General features: G+C 42.5%; 1 protein-coding gene across 2 annotated transcripts in view; it reads right to left on the bottom strand.

Moving 5' to 3' along the window:
- Positions 1-18,265, bottom strand: part of LOC129836391 (carbohydrate sulfotransferase 15-like) — a 35,310-nt gene extending 17,045 nt beyond the window's left edge. Inside the window, exon 1 of one of the 2 annotated variants that reach the window (XM_055902488.1) lies at positions 17,850-18,265. The gene's annotated coding sequence lies outside the window, so the exon portion shown is untranslated. The remainder of the gene's footprint in view (positions 1-17,849) is intronic. The other variant, XM_055902487.1, reaches the window with a different exon arrangement.
- Positions 18,266-19,352: the final 1,087 nt, after the last annotated feature.

The raw sequence follows: 19,352 nt of genomic DNA, 5'->3' as shown, positions 1-19,352 counted from the left end.
ATGTGATGCTTGGCATTCAGGCAAAATAGTTCAATCTTGGTTTCATCAGACCAGAGAATCTTGTTTCTCATGGTCTGAGAGTCTTTAGGTGCCTTTTGGCAAACTTCAAGTGGGCTATCATGAGCCTATTACTGAGGAGTGGCTTCAGTCTGGTCACTCTACCATAAAGGCCTCATTGGTGGAGTACTGCAGAGACAGTTGTCCTTCTGGAAGGTTCTCCCATCTCCACAAAGGAACTCTAGTGCTCTGTCAGAGTGACTATAGGGTACTTGGTCATCTCCCTGACCAAGGCCATTCTCCCCTGGTTGCTCAGTCTGGCCGGGCAGCCAGCTCTAGGAAGTGTCTTGGTGGTTCCAAAGTTCTTCCATTTAAGAATGATGAAGGCCACTGTGTTCTTGGGGACCTTTGATGCTGCAGAAATGTTTTGGTACACTTCCCCAGATCTGTGCCTCAACACAATCCTGTCTCAGAGCTCTAAGGACTTTCCTTCAAACTCATGACTTGGTTTTTGCTCTGACATGCACTGTCAACTGTGGGACCTTATATAAACAGGTGTGTGCCTTTCCAAATCATGTCCAATCAATTGAATTTACCACAGGTGGACTCCAATCAAGTTTTAGCAACATCTCAAGGATGATCAATGGAAACAGGATGCACCTGAGCTCAATTTCAAGTCTCATAGCAAAGGATCTGAATACTTATGTAAATAAGGTATTTCTGTTTTTTATTTTTACTACATTTGCTAAAATTTCTAAAAACTTGTTTTCGCTTTGTCATTATGGGGTATTGTGTGTTGACGGGGGGGAAACAATTTAATCAATTCTAGAATAAGGCTGTAAAGTAACAAAATGTGGAAAAAGGGAAGGGGTCTGAATAATTTCCGAAGGCACTGTGACTGGGGCATGCCTGTGCAATTTCAGAAGGTTGCATGAAAATACAAATCACTGATGCATTTTGTTCATGTCTTATGATTAACTTGGGCAAAATACTGAATGTTCGTCCTCCTGAGTGGCGCAGTGGTCTAAGGAACTGCATCGCAGTGCTAGCTGTGCCACTAGAGATTCTGGGTTTGAGTCCAGGCTTTGTCGCAGCCGGCCGCGACCGGGAGGCCCATGAGGTGGCGCACAATTGACCCAGCGTCGTCCGAGTTTGGGAGAGTTTGGCTGGCAGGGATATCCTTGTCTCATCGTGCACTAGCCACTCCTGTGGAGGGCCGGGCGCAGTGCACGCTGACTTCCGGGTTGAATGGGCCTTGTGTCAAGAAGCAGTGTGACTTGGTTGGGTTATGTTTCGGAGGACACATGGCTCTCGACCTTCGCCTCTCCTGAGTCCGTACGGGAGTTGTAGCGATGAGACAAGACTGTAACTACTACCAATTGGATACCACGAAACTGGGGAGAAAAAAGGGGTGAAACAAATTTAATATACTGAATGTTCTATTACTTTCAACACATTTAGTTGATTTCCTACTCAGTTCAATATATTTTTTACATATATTTAACTAGGCAAGTCAGCTAAGAACAAATTCTTATTTACAGCTCCTAGCCTGGCCAAACCCTAACCCGGATGATGCTGGGCCAATTGTGCGCCACCCTATGGGACTCCCAATCACGGCCGGTTGAGATACGGCCTAGAATCGAACCACAGTCTGTAGTGACGCCTCTAGCACTGAGATGCAGTGCCTTAGACCACATATTGTTGAATTCAGTTTTAATGTCTGGATTCTATGCTCCCGTCCGTGTTCTCCACAACGCAGATTTTATAGGGCCCTACAAAACGCTTTATAGGACCTTACAATACGTTTTATAGAGCCCTATAATACATAGAGAGGAATTTAAGAAGCCGAATTAGGAGCCACTTTGGCCACCCTGTAGACTAGATGACATTGCCATTAATTTAATAATATTATCAGGCATTACATACATTTGAGGAAATATGCAAATGTATTTAAAATACATTTTATATATATTTTGATACCGTATGGAAGGGAATGATTGATACAGTAACACACACTCACAGTAATTTCTACCATAATCTAGAATCCTTGTGGATATCCGAGCAGATGTTTGTAACATTGAGCACTCATGGTGGCTGCAAAGGTTGATGTGAGTCATATTTCCATTTGAATTACTCACAATGTCTACATGCTCTTGAGCTGAGTTAGAAATACAATTACCCCCCAAAAATGCTGTGTGTTTGAGGTCCTCTCCACAAGGTGGTTGCCTGGATACCCATCCACATCGCTCCGGCCAATCTGTCTCACTGTCTCTTTCTCTGTTTTCTGAATGAAATTGGAGTATTAGGGCCTGCAGGAGCAAATATCAAGATTTATACGTGGCGTTCATTCCCTGCCAAGGAGATAAATTGTAATCTATCGACCTGAGCTGAGTGAGGTCAGCCAGATAAACATTAGGAGCGTGTGTAACTTCAGCATTATGCTTATGAATGCAAACACACTCCGACTGTTCTGATTGGTCCCAGAAACGGATGGGTTGGGCCAGAGCCGGCCTAAACAATGACATTATCAACTTTGATACTCTGATTGGTTACATTTGTTAGAGACGTTCCAATCACTGATACATTTTTCTGTACAATGCCCCTCACACGAACAACTTCTAGGATGGCAGATTAATAAATGAGTATTGGGACAGTGACAAGTATTTTGTTGTTTTGGCTCTGTCCTCCAGCACTTTGGATTTGAAATTATACGATGACTATGCGGTTATAGTGATGAGTGGGAAAGTTAGACGCACAAATATCATACCCCCCAAGACATGCTAACCTCTCACCATTACAATAACAGTGGAGGTTAGCATTTTTGGGTGGTGGTATGATATTTGTGCATCTGTAACTTTTTCACTCATCATTATTCACGATTCATTCAGGACTATACGTAATCATGGTAGCATCCACATTAATGTGTAAGTGTTTAATAACATATTATATTCTTATTTTCAATAAGAGTAATGACACAGTACATTATTTACCATTCATTTCTATCGAGCACAAAATAATCTGAAACACAACCAAAACAAACAGCAAACGCATCAACAAATTTGTAGTCACAAGCTTGAAGTAATCATTGTGTGCTATGAATATGGGACTAAATACTACACTTTCGACTACTTTAATACACATATAAATGAATTTGTCACAATACGTTTGGTCCCCTAAAATGGGGGGACTATGTAAAAAAAAAAGTGTTGTAATTTGACCCCTTTAAAAATAAGTGGATTTGGCTATTTTAGCACGTTGCTGACAGGTTTATAAAATCGAGCACACAGCCATGCAATCTCCATCGACAAACATTTGTAGTAGAATGGCCTTACTGAAGAGCTCAGTGACTTTCAATGTGGCACCGTCATAGGATGCCACCTTTCCAAGAAGTCAGTTCGTCAAATTTCTGCCCTGCAGCTTCCCCGGTACCGGGGCAGTGGAAACATCTAGGAGCAACAACGTCTCAGCAGCTACGTGGTAGGCCCCACAAGCTCACAGAACGGGACCGCAGAGTGCTAAAGCGTGTTGCGCATAAAAATAGTTTGTCCTCGGTTGCAACACTCACTACCGCGTTCCAAACTGCCTCTAGAAGCAATGTCAGCACAAGAACTGTTTGCCGGGAGCTTCAAAATTTGGGTTTCCCTGGCCGAGCAGCCGCACACCAGCCTAAGATCACGATGTGCAAAGCCAAGTGTCGGCTGGAGTGGTGTAAAGCTCACAGCCATTGGACTCTGGAAACACGTTCTCTGGAGTGATGAATCACGCTTCACCATCTGGTAGTCTGACGGACGAATCTAGGTTTGGCGGATGCCAGGAGAACGCTACCTGCCCAATTGCATAATGACAACTGTAAAGTTTGGTGAAGGAGGAATAATGGTCTGGTGCTGTTTTTTAATGGTTCGGGCTAATCCCCTTAGTTCCAGTGAAGGGAAATCTAGAAGTCTTTTTAAACCTCAAATACACTACAAGTTTTACATTTCCTGCAACAGTAGGGCCGGGATGATACCAGTTTCATAATATTTTTTCCCATGGCAAAAATGAAAACAACATAATGATGTTCGTTTCCAACATTAGAAGTTAAATCCACTTTGTGTTTTGTTTTACTTGCCATCACAATAATGAGTATTGCGATACTGGTATCGTCCCGGCCCTATGCAACAAGGTGATCAAATTAAGATCCTACATCTGTACTGGTACTGGTGGAGGAGGGAGGGGAGATATAAAGCTGAAAGCAGGGTTCTGCCCTCTCTTCTGTGTCTTATATTTGTTGTTGGGGGGGGCAGTCTGCTCTACCGCTGAGGAATGAGCTAACGTAAAACACACCCGACCGCCCACACTCAGGAGGGCACGGAAACACCTGAATACACAAATTAAAACTTTAAAAATAGCAGGTCTCCTTGTAATGATATGCAGTTACAAGACAGATGCCTACAGACTCAGGGACATGGAAACCCTGCAGCCCCAAATCTCATGTTTAACTTAACTTCTCTGTAAACAGAGGAGGGATGTCTTCAGGAGCCCATTACAGCAGGTCTCTCCCTTTCCCACACACCTGTCCACCAAGGTACACACACAAACCCCCAACAGTGACCGTACGCACATATTGTCACGAACCGGCTCGAAGTTTGTAACAAAAAGGGAGACAAAATGGAGATAAGGAATAACAAAATATATTTATTAACTAAAGTAAACTAAACACAATTAACAATGGTGTGTGTAGTCAGTAATCAGTAGTGTAAGTGAGTGGTTGCGTGCAAAAATGTGATAATGAGGGGTGTTGAAAGGTGCCAATGCAAACAAACAAAACAGCCACAAACAAAATCTATAAGTGTGTCTGCATGGAGAGAGTCTCCTCAATGAATGAGGAAGAGGTGTATTTATCCTGGGACACACCCAAGCCCAGGTGTGTCCCATTTTGCTGACGACACTCGCAGCTCCGCCCACCGGCATCCTAATGAAGAAAACAAGAGCAAAGAGAAAGAATACGGCAGACAGAGTGGGAGGGTCGTCACAATATCCCAACCATAAGCCAAGGAGTACAGGCAACATCCGCAGTGAGTTAAAAGTTGAGCTGCCACTTAAGGAGCGGGACACTAATCCGGACTCTTATAAGACATCTCGCTATGACCTCCTACGAGCCATCAAACAGGCAAAGCGTCAATACAGGATTAAGATTGAATCCTAATACCCCGGCTCTGATGCTGGTCGGATGTAGCAGGGCGTGCAAACTATCACGGATTACAAAGAGACACCCAGCCGCGAGCTGCCCAGTGACACAAGCCTACCAGACAAGCTAAATGCCTTCTATGTTCACTTCGAGGAACTCAACACTGAACCATGCATGAGAGCACCAGCAGTTCCAGACCACTGTGTGATCTCGCTCTCCGTAGCAGATGTGATTAGGAACTTTAAACAGGTTAACATTCACAAGGCCCTGCGACCAGACGGATTACCAGGATACATACTCAGAGCATGCACTGACCAGCTGGCGGGTGGCTTTACTGACATTTTCAACCTCTCCCTGACCTTTTCTGTAATACCTACATGTTTCAAGCAGACCACCATAGTCCCTATGCCCAAGAACGCCAAGATAACCTGTCTAAATGAATATTGCTCCACAGCAATTCACATCTGTAGCCATGAAATGCTTTGAAAGGCTGGTCATGGATCACATCAACCCAGACACCCCGGACCCACTCTAATTCACATACCACCACAACAGATCCACAGATGACACAACCTCTATTGCACTCCACACTGCTCTCTCCGACCTGGACAAGAGGAACACCTATGTGAGAATGTTGTTCATTGACTACAGCTCAGCATTCAACACCATAGTGCCTCCCAAGCTCATCACTAAGCTAAGGACCCTGGGACTAAACACCTCCTTCTGCAATTGGATCCTGGACGTCCTGAAGAGCCGGCCCCAGTTGGTGAGTAGGTTATGCAGTCACCTGTATTTCAAAGCCTCCATATCCATCCACACACACACACACGGCAATCAGCCCCCTCTTCAACCCTCTCTGTGCTATGGGAGAATGTGACAGGCAGCAGCCCAGTGGGATTCCTAGGTAGGATTTCAAAGACACAAAGTGCTATCATAAGGGATGTCTCCTTCCTTTAAAGTACTCGCTTTCATCCATGTTATGGAATGGGAGTGTAAAGTATAAACTAAATATATTCAGACGTCAACATTTCCTCAATCAAAGTTTGTACCGACAGATGTAGCCAATTGAATAGCATATCATTATAGAAAATGCATCCTCCAATTGCAACGTCTGCATATGCCCACACATATTTTCTGAAGAAAAGGTTGTATTTTAATACCCTCAAACACCAAGCATACAGGAGGCTACCTAATTTCAAAATAGGCCATCATCACGGTCAATGGTGAATGATAATTCTTCAAGTTTTACCGATGAAACATCCAAACTGCATCTCCATAGCAATGACTTGATTGATCTCAATCAGTTTCATGGGAATATTAATTTAGAGTGAATTAGAGCAGATGGTATTAACAAACTATAGCCTTTCTTGTATTGTTTCAATCAAAGCGTACAGTGCATTTGTAAAGTATTCAGACCCCTTTACTTTTTCCATATTTTGTTACGTTACAGCCTTATAAAATGGATGAAATAATTTTTCCCCCTCATCAATCTACACACAATACCCCATAATGACAAGGCAAAAATAGGTATTGAAATTTTTGCAAATGTTTTTTTTTAGTATTCAGTATTCAGACCCTTTGCTATGTGACTCGAAATTGAGCGCAGGTGCATACTGTTTCCATTGATCATCCTTGAGATGTTTCAGCCACTCCTCAGTAAAAGGCAGATGACAGCCCACTTGGCGTTTGCCAAAAGGCACCTAAAGACTCTCAAACGATGAGAAACAAGATTCTCTTGTCTGATGAAATCAAGATTGAACTCTTTGGCCTGAATGCCAAGCATCATGCTGTGGGAATGTTTCTCAGCGGAGGGACTGGGAGACAAGTCAAGATCGAGGGAAAGACGAACTGAGCAAAGTATAGAGACATCCTTGATGAAAACCTGCTCCAGAGCGCTCTGGACCTCAGAATGGGGCGTTGTCCAAAAGGACAATATTTACCCCCAAAAATTAAGTAAAAAAGATAAAAGACCAACAATAAAATAACAATAACTATGCTACATACAGGGGATACCAGTACTGAGTCAATGTGTGGGGGTACAGGTTAGTTGAGATAATATGTACACGTAGGTAGGGGTACGCACAGATAATAAACGGCAAGTAGCAGCAATGTAAAAAAGGGGTTGGGGGGGGGGGGGGGGGGGGGTCAATGCAAATAGTCCGGGTAGCCATTTGATTAGCTGTTCAGCAGTATCATGGCTTGGGGGTAGAAGCTGTTAAGAAGCCTTTTTGGACCTAGACTTGGCGCTCCGGTACCACTTGCCGTGCTTGATGTACTGGGCCACACGCACTGCCCTCTGGTGCGCCTTGCGGTCCGATATGGAACAATTGCCATTACAGATGGTGATGCAACCATTCAGCATGCTCTCGATGGTGCAGCTGTATAATTTTTTGAGGATATGAGGACCCATGCCAAATCTTTTCAGTCTCCTGTGGGGGAATAGGCGTTGTCGTGCCCTCTTCATGACTATCTTGGTGTGTTTGGACCATGATAGTTTGTTGGTGATTTGGACACCAAGGAACTTGGAAGCACTCAACCTTCTCTGTGCTGGGCCCTCCTTTTCCTGTAGTCCACAATCATGTCCTTTGTTTTGATCACGTTGAGGGAAAGGTTTTTGTCCTGGCACCACACTGCCATGTCTCTGATCTCCTTCCTATAGGCTGCCTCCTCGTTGTTGGTGATCTGGCCTACCACCTGCTTTGATCGAATGTTACAAAATGAGCACCATTGTGAGAAATGATAATCTTCTATTTGCAATAATACAAATAAGTGATGAGTATGACTATTCGGCGTAGGCAACAGATCTTGATGATATGTCATTTTAATTCAAGCGATAGGAGTGCCCTTCGTGGTGCTGAAAGGACAGCCCCAGAATAGCACAATGATGTTAATTCTTTAGAGTCTAAGACAGGGGGGGGGGGGTGCTAAGCTTACCTATGGAATTGATTTAAGATGGCCATACTATTGATCATTTAGCTATTTGATTTAGAATTTTAGGTGTAAGAAAAAAAAATTTAAACAAAGATATTGATTTTGGCCTTTACTACTAAAGCCTATAGAAATGCATTGGATAACACATTCAGAAATGGCAAAAAGGACAGTCAATAGCTAAATCATAATAAACAAGGTTTTGAAGTATCTGTCCTAAATCTAAGAGATATATATATTAACAGAGATTTTTTAATGTTTTTTTTTTTTTAAACACATATTTAACCCCTTTCTTTGGGTTGCCACAAAACTACCTCTAACGTCCATTTGTTGAACCAACTTGTAATGCTGAAGGATAGCTCTGCCATTCAGCCAGTTCACGAACAAACCACAACAATGTGCAGTAACCTATAGCCTAATAGGCATGGTATATTGGTATAGCTATTTGTAGGCTATAGTCTAATGTAAATACAAATACATATAGTTTAGTTTATTACTTCGACCATTTAGAAAAAACAAGCACCGTTGAAAAAGCCATCCATGCACATGAGCAAAATCATGAAGGATAACACACAATACAATCTGGGACTTATTTCCATTGTGGTCCTCTTGAAACAAGATGGCTAGATAAGATCGAACACGGTTGAACACAGTATGACAGCACCAGATCCTACTCCTTCTGATCTGGCAGACTCACTAAACACAAATGCTTTGTTTGTAAATTATGAGTGTTGGAGTGTGACCCTGGCTACATGTAAAAAAAAAGTATAATAATTGTGCCATCTGGTTTGCTTAATATAAGGAATGTTAAATTGTTCGTACTTTTACTGTTGATACTTATATCGTACATTTTAGCAACTACATTTACTTTTGATAAAGTATTTTTAAAACCAAATACTTTTACTGAAGTAGTCATTTTCTATTAAGGTATCTTTACTTTTACTCAAGTATGACAATTGGATACTTTTTCCACCACTGGGGGTCATTCATATGGGCACAGAAGACATCAAACAGTTTACCTTATTTTTAAAGCTGCCCAGAGAGGATGTCGTTTTTAAGGGCAGAGGCAACTCATTCTACTCGGAGGCTCCAGTATACAAGAAAGTACATTTCCCAGCATTACTCCTGAACCTCTATAAGCATACATTAACACCTGATCTGGTGCTGTGATTGGGTGTGTCCCTAACATGGTGAAAGTAGTCAGTTAAATATCTGGGCGCAGAACCATAAATACTCCTGTAAACCATACCTAGTCTAATCTGGGACACCCTAGCCTCAACAGGCAGCCAGTTGAGTTCCTGAAAGCAGCTCCTGCCTATATGAGTACGTGGACTCACCTTCAATACTACCCTGATCAGCTTATTCTGGGATATCTGGAGCTTGCCCTTCATAAGCTTAGATAAGTCCCCAAACCAGGAAGTACTAGCGTAGTCAAAATGGCATTGAATAAGGGCAGTGGCTAGTATTTTCATGGAGTCCTTATCAAGCAGCTTGGACTTTCTAGCCCAAAACTCAGTCCTGGCATTAACCTTCCCTCGCACTTTAGTAGCCATGCTCACACCTCCCAAGCTTCCATCAAGGATGCATCCCAGGTAGCTAACAAAGGTTTTAGTAGTCAGCACCTCACCCCTTAACTCCACTCTGATTTCAGAGGTCCTACTGTACTCAATTCAGGTCTGGATCCAAAAAGAATCGCCTCAGTTTTACCTAAGTGCAGAGATGGTGCATTATCTCCAAGCCATTTGCTAATGTTAGTAAGCTCTGTGCTAAATATACTCTCCAACATAGTTTTACTTTCGTGCGACACAGGAAGGGTCGAGTCATCCGCATAAAGGAAAAGACGGCAAGAACAAGCATCTTTCATATCGTTAATATACAGTAAAAACAGTAGAGGCCCAAGCACGCTCCCCTGCGGAATGTCACAACTCATTGGTTTTGCCTGAGACAGTGAACCATTATCCTCTACTACTTGCTCCCTTCCTGATAAATAGGACTTTACCCAGCCTAGAGGGATACTGCTTAACCCCAGTACCTCCAGTTTGGAGATTAGGAGACAGTAGTTAACTGTATTAAAGGCCTTGTGATCCTGGACAACACCCTGTCGTTCTCCACCAACATCAAGGCGGTGGCCCGTTCCTGTAGGTTCATGCTCTACAACATCCGCAGAGTACGACCCTGCCTCACACAGGAAGCGGCGCAGGTCCTAATCCAGGCACTTGTCATCTCCCGTCTGGATTACTGCAACTCGCTGCTGGCTGGGCTCCCTGCCTGTGCCATTAAACCCCTACAACTCATCCAGAACGCCGCAGCCCGTCTGGTGTTCAACCTTCCCAAGTTCTCTCACGTCACCCCGCTCCTCCGCTCTCTCCACTGGCTTCCAGTTGAAGCTCGCATCCGCTACAAGACCATGGTGCTTGCCTACGGAGCTGTGAGGGGAACGGCACCTCAGTACCTTCAGGCTCTGATCAGGCCCTACACCCAAACAAGGGCACTGCGTTCATCCACCTCTGGCCTGCTCGCCTCCCTACCACTGAGGAAGTACAGTTCCCGCTCAGCCCAGTCAAAACTGTTCGCTGCTCTGGCCCCCCAATGGTGGAACAAACTCCCTCACGACGCCAGGACAGCGGAGTCAATCACCACCTTCCGGAGACACCTGAAACCCCACCTCTTCAAGGAATACCTAGGATAAAGCATTCCTTCTGCCCCCCCCCCCCCCCCCCCCCCTCCCTTAAAAGATCTGATGCACTATTGTAAAGTGGCTGTTCCACTGGATGTCATAAGGTGAATGCACCAATTTGTAAGTCGCTCTGGATAAGAGCGTCTGCTAAATGACTTAAATGTAAATGTAAATGTTATGTAGGTCAAGCAGTACCATTCCACAGAGATTTCCCTCATCAATCTCTTTCCTGATGAAGTCAGTCAAGTAAAGTAGACATGAATCAGTGGAGTATGTTTTTCTAAAACCCGACTAAAAATCATACATTAGACTTTGTTTGTTGACATGTATTAATACACTTGCTCATGTACAACTCTCTCCAGGATCTTTGATGTTATACTGAGGATAGATTCAGGCTTATAATTCCCAGGTTCAGACCTTATCCCCTTCTTATACAGAGGTATAACTTTAGTGTGTTTAATGTCCCTGGGAAAGGTGCCTTGTTCAAAAGAGAGGTTAACGATATGCGTAATACAAGGGGCAATTTGCTCAGCAGAATCTATAAGAAACCTTGTGTAACAGTATAACTTTAGTCCGTCCCCTCGCCCCGGGCGCGAACCAGGGACCCTCTGCACACATCAACAACAGTCACCAACGAAGCATCGTTACCCATCGCTCCACAAAAGCCACGGCCCTTGCAGAACAAGGGGAACCACTACTTCAAAGTCTCAGAGCAAGTGACGTCACCGATTGAAAGGCTATTAGCGCGCACCACCGCTAACTAGCTAGCCATTTCACATCCGTTACACTTGCAGGAATGTTATCCAGGCCTGTGGCTTTAGAACATTTAAGCTCTGCTAGCATACTTGCTATTTGGCTGTTGCTACCTTTGCAAAAGAAAAAGAGTTTGGCTGAACCCCTAACTCGGCATAATACTTCTTGACTTGGTCATTCCCATACAAACCACAACTGGCAGGCAGCTTGCTAGCCAGCTTACTGGCAGGCAGCTTGCTAGCCAGCTTACTGGAAACAGAAGTAATAAAAGAGTTGAATTCATTGGCAACCTCTGCTTTTTCATATACCATCTCCCCCCTGATGTTCAGCCTAATACTGTTTAGTTTGTTTTTGGTAGTACTACTACAGCCTAGTTAAATTATTTCCCAAACTTTTTAGGGTCTTTTCTTTTCAATGATTTTATCAGCAAAGTAACCCCTTTTAGCTTCATCCATCCTGCTCTATGCTTCATTTCTGTGACGTTTATATAGGACAAAATCATGCTGCTCTTGAGAGTTCTTAAATTTGGCCTTATTCCTTGCTTGGATAGATTCTAGAATCTCATGATTAAACCAAGGGCTAGATCTCTGCTTTACCCTGACCCGTCTAATGGGAGCCATCACATTCACCACATCAACGAATCTACATTTAAAGACTTCACAGGCACTGTCTACCCCTACACTATCCAGCACAGGTGACCAGTCAATTTTAGCCACTTAAACATTTTAACACAGTATTTTGAGTCCTCTGATTCTAACAGTTGTGACACTTAAATGTATCTTTAAAAACTCTCCTTGTGCAAAATGTAATAAAATGATCACTGATTCCATATACTATTACTCCACTCTGCTATATTTTGGATTGATCAGACACCAATAATAAGTCAATCATACTTTGCACTGTTTCACATACCCTGGTGGGATCTTTTATCAATTGGGTCAGAGAAAGTGATCTACAGAAGTGCAAAATACATTGTGGGTTGTGCTATCCTTTTTGCAAACATCATTATTGAAAACCCCTAACAAAATTATTTCCTTCACCAGGGAATCATTACAATTTTACAACAATTTCAAGACCTTCATTGAATGCAATCTGATTGCGCGGCCTGTAACACACCCTACAAAATCGGCTTGGTTTTGGAAAGGCAAATATCCAACCAGACAATCTCCAGCTTAATATCATTGCACTGTTTGCAATGATAACTTTATTGTGAGTAGGCATTTCATTGTATTGTGAAGCTTACACACTCTATTATAAATAAACTTTGATTTGATTAGTTTTGCGGACATGAGGCGGTCATGGTCACGCAACCAGGTAACCCGGCCTGCGAAATTCAAAACCACTGTCTGCCCTCAGCCCAATTGGGAATTTCCTATTGGTCTAAGACATTGGTTGCTCTGTGGGAGACCTAGGTTCATATCCCATGGTTACCATTTCCAGTACTGTACAAAACAAAACAGAGAGGTGAACTATCAATTCATATAATTTATTTGCATAGATTAAACATTCTATCAGATCAATTGAACAAGCAGTGAACATAAATAATTGCAGGAAATTTGTTTTAAAACAGCCATAAAATCAAGCTTTTGGTGTGGTGTATTGATGTATGCATTATTACCTCCAACTTGGACCAATTCACATTTCCAATTGCCCACCCTGACATACCAAGCTAGAACGGGCCCTGCATCTCAACCTATAGCCAATGAAGGCTAAATATCAAAAGCAGGGCTATAGCAACTTCCAGAGAGTCAGGCTCCTTGGACTATGCGGTGGCCACTCTGGTTGGGGTGTCCTTGGCAGAACGGTGTAACCAAGTGGTCACATATCATTCTGGGTTCCATTGCGCAAGACGGGTCCGTGGAGGTTTATGAACGTCAAGGCAGACACACAGTGAATTTGGATTTTTTTGTAATGTTCTGATTGGCCAAAGTGATCAAGACTCCGACGAGCCTCCGCATTGCACACATGTAGTCTATATGTCTTCATCATTCTCGCCACCATCAGAGAGAAGACAGGGAAGAAACCACCATTTACCTCTAGGCTACGATACATATTTATTTGGTTTGTGATTCTATAATTTTCCATGGAATTTTTGTGGTAATTAAATATAATTTATTTTGAATTTATCCGAATACATTTTCCAGAAATAGTTTAAACAGTACATTGTATTCTTAAATTGAAAAAAAGTGAGGGAGTGCCACTCCTCCGCACTCTGGCAGCACTACACCCCTGGTATTTACAGCCTTCACAAAGATCTGCTTTGGGCAGGATTAACTACAGAAAAGGAGAAGGAAATAAAATACTACAGAGAGTGTGTTCTCTTTATAAATCATGCCATTATTTCAGATAAAATATGACATTAAAAAGTATTCTCTTCCCTCTCTCTCTCCACATACTCTGTCTCCTTTACCCATTCTACATTTCTCCTTCCTCTCACATTGACTGACTATAGACAACTCTTGCCTGACTTTGTTGTGCAGTCCATCTCTCTCTTAATACTCTGTCGTTCCAGAGACTTGGCAAAGCAGTTAAAGAGGAGAGTAAGAAAGTGAACTAATCCTGTCTACATGTTTACCACTTCCAGAGGAATGTCTTGTTCAGAACACTCTGTGAGGGGCTACCGGGATTGGGAAAGAGATGGCACAAAAACACAACCATTGCAAAAGAGTGCGATAAGAGAGGAATCCCCTTCTATTAGGGGAGATTTGTGATTTATATTGTGCAAAACAATAAGTAAAAACTAGGCTTTGTGGTAAAAAGGACTGGAACGCATTGGAATAACAGCACACTGTTCATCACCCTCCATTGAGAATAAGTGCATCCAGGTAGAGAACATACTCTGGGCCAGGCCTAAGGCTAAGTCCAATTAGATGTTGGCAGGGACATAGCCTTAGGCCTGGCCCAGAGTAAGTCCGGTTACATGTTGGCAGGGAAACCAAAATGTGTTCTTAGAAGAACACAGAGATCTGGAAGTCTGATTAATTTACCTCATTGGGTCAGATTAGGTTTCTTTTTTCCACCATTATTTTTGTTAGAGAAAGAGAGTGATTCACTACTGAAATATATCAACATCAGGCTATTTTCTCTCATTTCTGAAAATGTAATGAACACGTAACCACAAAAATCTTTCCCTCAATATTTTAACTTCTGACATTCATTGGAGGGTTGTGTCTAAGTTAATGAACTCGCAACCCCATTAACACGGGTTTAATATCTATGCAACTAAAGACTCTTACCGGCAGCAACTATTACATTAGCACAAGGGCTCCCAAACTGGCGTAATCACCCCGATTCTATGAACCAAGCACAATTTTTTATTTCAGAGTTTCTCTCGCAACCCCATTTTCAAATCAGGTGACCCCACATGGGGTCGCGAACGCTAGTTTGGGAAAATGGGGGCTTGAAAGGAGTCTATAAGACCTATATTGTATGTCCATGTCCTATCACTTGAGAGATAAGGATAATTAGCCTAGTGTTGTAAGAGTCATTCCCAGAAGACACTGTTTTCACTGGTGAGGTCTTGACAAGTTCAGGACAGCAGGTCATTGCAGTCCAGTGCTGAGCCATCTGGCACCAAGCTGTGGTTTTAAGCTAAGATCTGTATGTTTCTATTGAAGTGTGGGACCATTGCACGGTGCTTTAATGTCATTAAAACTTCATAACAACCGAGGTTATGTTGAAAGGTTCCTCCTACTGTTTAACAGGTGCATTTTCAGTGAGGGGGGAAAGAGGACAGGGGGCAATGGACCAATGGGGACAGGAGGTATACAGAAGATGTGGAACTATGACTGAATGGTGGAAAAGCATAACATGGCAACAGACAAACCACTGTAAAATCGATTACAAGTATCTAGAGCCATAAATGTAGATATACGTCTCTGTATCTATCTATTCAAAGGAATGTATTTGATGGGTGGGAATATCATGGAATCCTGTGGTTAGATGTACCGTGAATGGCCTGGAACAGCAGATAGCAAATGCACTAAATCTTTGTTATGGCCCACAGAAGATAAATGATGTCAGCACAGCCTATTAAATGTGAGTAGCCCTTGGGGAATAGACTCTCTCTGCCTGATCACTAACTGGGCATCGATCAACTCAATCAATAGCTGCCATGGAGGAAGGGGTGGGGCTTGCGTTAGTATTACCCATAAAACAACAGATAACGATCTTCATGACTCAAAAACAAGTCAAGGCGTCAGGCTAATATGCCTACTCCTCCACTGAGCCCATCAATCCGAGGATGTAGCTACAGTATATGGATAGAAAAGAGCAAAAGCTCTCCAAGGAGGTCTACTGTACTACAGCACTCTAAGAAGCTGCCACTGTTTAGAGGCAAAGCGTCACACTGAAGATCTAAAGTAACAGTGATGTTGAAGCTTCCATCGGGAAGTCTATCGATCATTTCACCTGTCATCTCCTTCTCCCTGGACTAGGGTCAGCAGTGTGGTTGGCTGCTCTTGCTGTGAAACTGCTTAGACACACAGACTGTCATCACCACTGTTGTGGTTCTGAGCATGGATCCTGGGTTGTGCATGCACGCACGCACACACAAAAGCTATTCCTAAAATGACTAAGTATTTTTTCCCCCAATTTGGGCTTGGCGGCAGGGTAGGGTAAGCTTCCCCATAGCAATCTCTTTTCATGCTTTCAACATGACCAAAGTGTACAACATAGTGCCAAGAGAAACACAGCCTTGGCGTCTCAAAAGCTCCCAACTTTTGCTCAGCCTATGGGTGACCACGAAACCTCTAGTCCAGTGAGTCAACCTCCAGGGTAGGGCACAAACATGGAAAAACAGGAACTGGGGAGACTGAGTAAAGAAGAAGTCCTCCAACCTCAACCACCCACTTCTCCCTAACCCCGACCCACCGCTTGCTCAAAGGCACTTTAAGCGTAAGTCAACATGAGTCCACAGAGACAGGTTTATCCAAAGGTCATCTGTCTACCTACCATGGCCTCACGTCAGAGCACTGAGCAATAGCCTACCACAGCTCTCAGACAGGAGGGGGAGAGGAAGTGGAGAAAACGTCAGAAGGAAACAGTGGGCACTCTGACATCTGGCAGATGACAGATTGTACCACTGATTCAGACATCAAACACCTCTGGATACCGGTGGATGATTCATGCAATATGATAATGCCATCCTACCTGACAGGTGTGTGTGTGTGTGTGTGTGTGTGTGTGTGTGTGTGTGTGTGTGTGTGTGTGTGTGTGTGTGTGTTCAGATATAAAGTAATGAAACAATTAAATTGTGAGAGAGAAGAAACTACATTTCTGATGTGCCGAGAAATTAATTTGTTAATTCCACCTCATGGAATAGCCTTTTGTGGTTAGTCTCTGGTGGACTAGAAGAGGATTCGACCCCCAGGAATGACACAGACATATTCTACAGCTGTTCACTGAGGAAAAATAAGTCTGCCTCAGAAGAGCTTTCTGACACAGCTCCTATCTGAGCAAGCACCTCTATAATATATTTAGTTTTGATTTACATTTGGTTGAGTTGTCAACTACTGTGAATTCAATGTGAAATCAACAAAACATTTCACCATGTCATTGGATTTAGGTTCAAAGTTGAGTGAAAAAAATACGAAATTCCCTTACATTGATTACTTTTTGCAAATCCAACCAGTTTTCCACTGCGATCAGATGTAGTTTTTGGTTTGAAATGAAGTGGGAACAATGTTGATTACACCAGTTTATGCTCAGTGGCAGGTGGAAATGCAATTTGGCCCCAATAGTGTGTTAGATATAATGTGTTAGTGGATGTAATCTTCAATTAATGGGTACACATTTAGTTCACCATAAAGGCAGCAGTTTGTCTTTATATGTCTTCTAATGCAATCTATTGTAGGAGTACATAGCCACAAAGCATTAAACTAACTGGCTGCTCTTTGTGTGTTGAAACTCTAGTTTGATTCCAAGATGAGAACATTAAAATGTTGACAACTCGCAAAGATGGTCACTGTCGCTAAAATATTGGCATGGGCATTGAAATGTACTCAGGATAGGCTAATTTACAAAACTTAATTTTCTGCAAAATGTTGAAGTTGGTTATCAGAAACAAGTACATTGCCGGTTCCATTATTTATTTTGTTCATAAAAGTCATCACAAGTTGGAGTGAAGGCTTTATATAGTACAACCCCTGAATAGGGTAAATATTTCTAGGTGGAATAGCAGTACTCTACGAGAGAATGCTCTCATTATTAAGCCACAGTAGGACCACCAACTTTGTTTGGTTTGCATATCGGGCAAAAGAAAACGGTCAAATGTTGCCTACACATGCTGGTAATAACGAGTAGCCAAATTATATTGCTGTTACTCACGTTCAAGATCCGATGAATCAATCAACGCGACTTCTTTGCGCGCTCTTCATGAACATTCCATATCCATACAGAATTAACTCAGTTTTGTCGCAATAAGGTAAGGTATACGAGTTTACACAGGCACATTATTATGAATTCACAACTGCGTTCTTTTGAATGGCACTCTATCAAACACTGGTTGTATAGCGCGGGCGTTTAGTCACTATCAAGCAATGACCTAAATGGGATCCTTCGGATGTCCACACTCTGACGTCACTACATTGAAATTGAAATTCAAAAGGGTTAAATTAAGGTAACAGTTAAGGTTATGGTTTAGGGCATGGACATCCCAAGGATCACAGAAAGCAATAACCTATGTAGCATCTCGTCTCTCCAGATTATTTTTACCGAGCTGCAAAACACTGAAGAGTGGAAGGGACCAAGGGAAGAGAGGAATTGGGTACTGGACAGCCGCAATAATCACAGCAATACAACTAACATTCCTACTGTAGGCGACACCAGTGTCTGCATTTCTAGACCCTTCTACTATCCTTAATTGAAAGCTGCCGACTGATTAAATCTAGTTATGATGCAAAACTAGGGTCATAAATTAAGGTTGGCAGAAATATTTAGGAACATTTTCAAAAAGACTGACAATACCATCAAAAACACGGAGTCCAAAATACAAAAGGATTCGGCCTAAACAGACATTCCTGCCAATATACAGTATTTTAGCCTACTTGGCACAGGTGTAGGTAGGGTCTACCAGGCTCTGACCAGCCTCGCCATAAGCAATTCCAACACAGGTAAAAGTTACTAAATGTCTTCGAGACATGAGTATTCATGCTGCATTCATAACCAAGTGGGAAGGTGGTAATTACCCTTCTTTTAAAAATCAAAGAGCAAATTGTAACCAAATAAGCTTTTTTTAGAGCAATGCCATAAAATAACCACTTTATTCCAAGTGAACTTCTACTTTAAGACAGAAATTATAGGAAGGAGGATGGGTGGGCATATACCATAATCATCTAGCAATCCAAAATTTGCGTGTTCAAGTCGTGTTGTCGACAACTGTAGCTTTTTAGCTACGCCTTCTCCTAACCTTTATTCTAATCTTAACCCAATTCACCTAACCATTTTCGTAAATTCTCCTTGTTGTTAGTGCTCTTTTTCTCCTTTGTTGCTGACACAACAAGCAACCTTGTCTCAGAAAAAGACGTATATTACTATACGCCGGTAATACTAATGATAAGTTACGTCATCCAATTCGTATGTTATTGTATGACCGTATTATAACTTACCCCCTCTAATTCATATGATATTGTGTGACCACTATTCCATTCATAACGTAACCTAACATAAAGTAATGTACCAATAACTGGAGGGGAACAGATTTACGTACCAAATCTTCCAAACTGCCCTGAGACTAGGTTGTGGAGGGAGAAGGTGGAAACTGAATAAGCAACTGACCTTGATATATCTGAGAAACTGAGATTGTAAAGGCCAAGGCAGCTTTTTACTACA

This window comes from Salvelinus fontinalis, chromosome 37, assembly GCF_029448725.1.
Source record: "Salvelinus fontinalis isolate EN_2023a chromosome 37, ASM2944872v1, whole genome shotgun sequence".
NCBI lineage: Eukaryota > Metazoa > Chordata > Actinopteri > Salmoniformes > Salmonidae > Salvelinus > Salvelinus fontinalis.
This window is presented reverse-complemented; position numbering and strand designations above follow the sequence as displayed.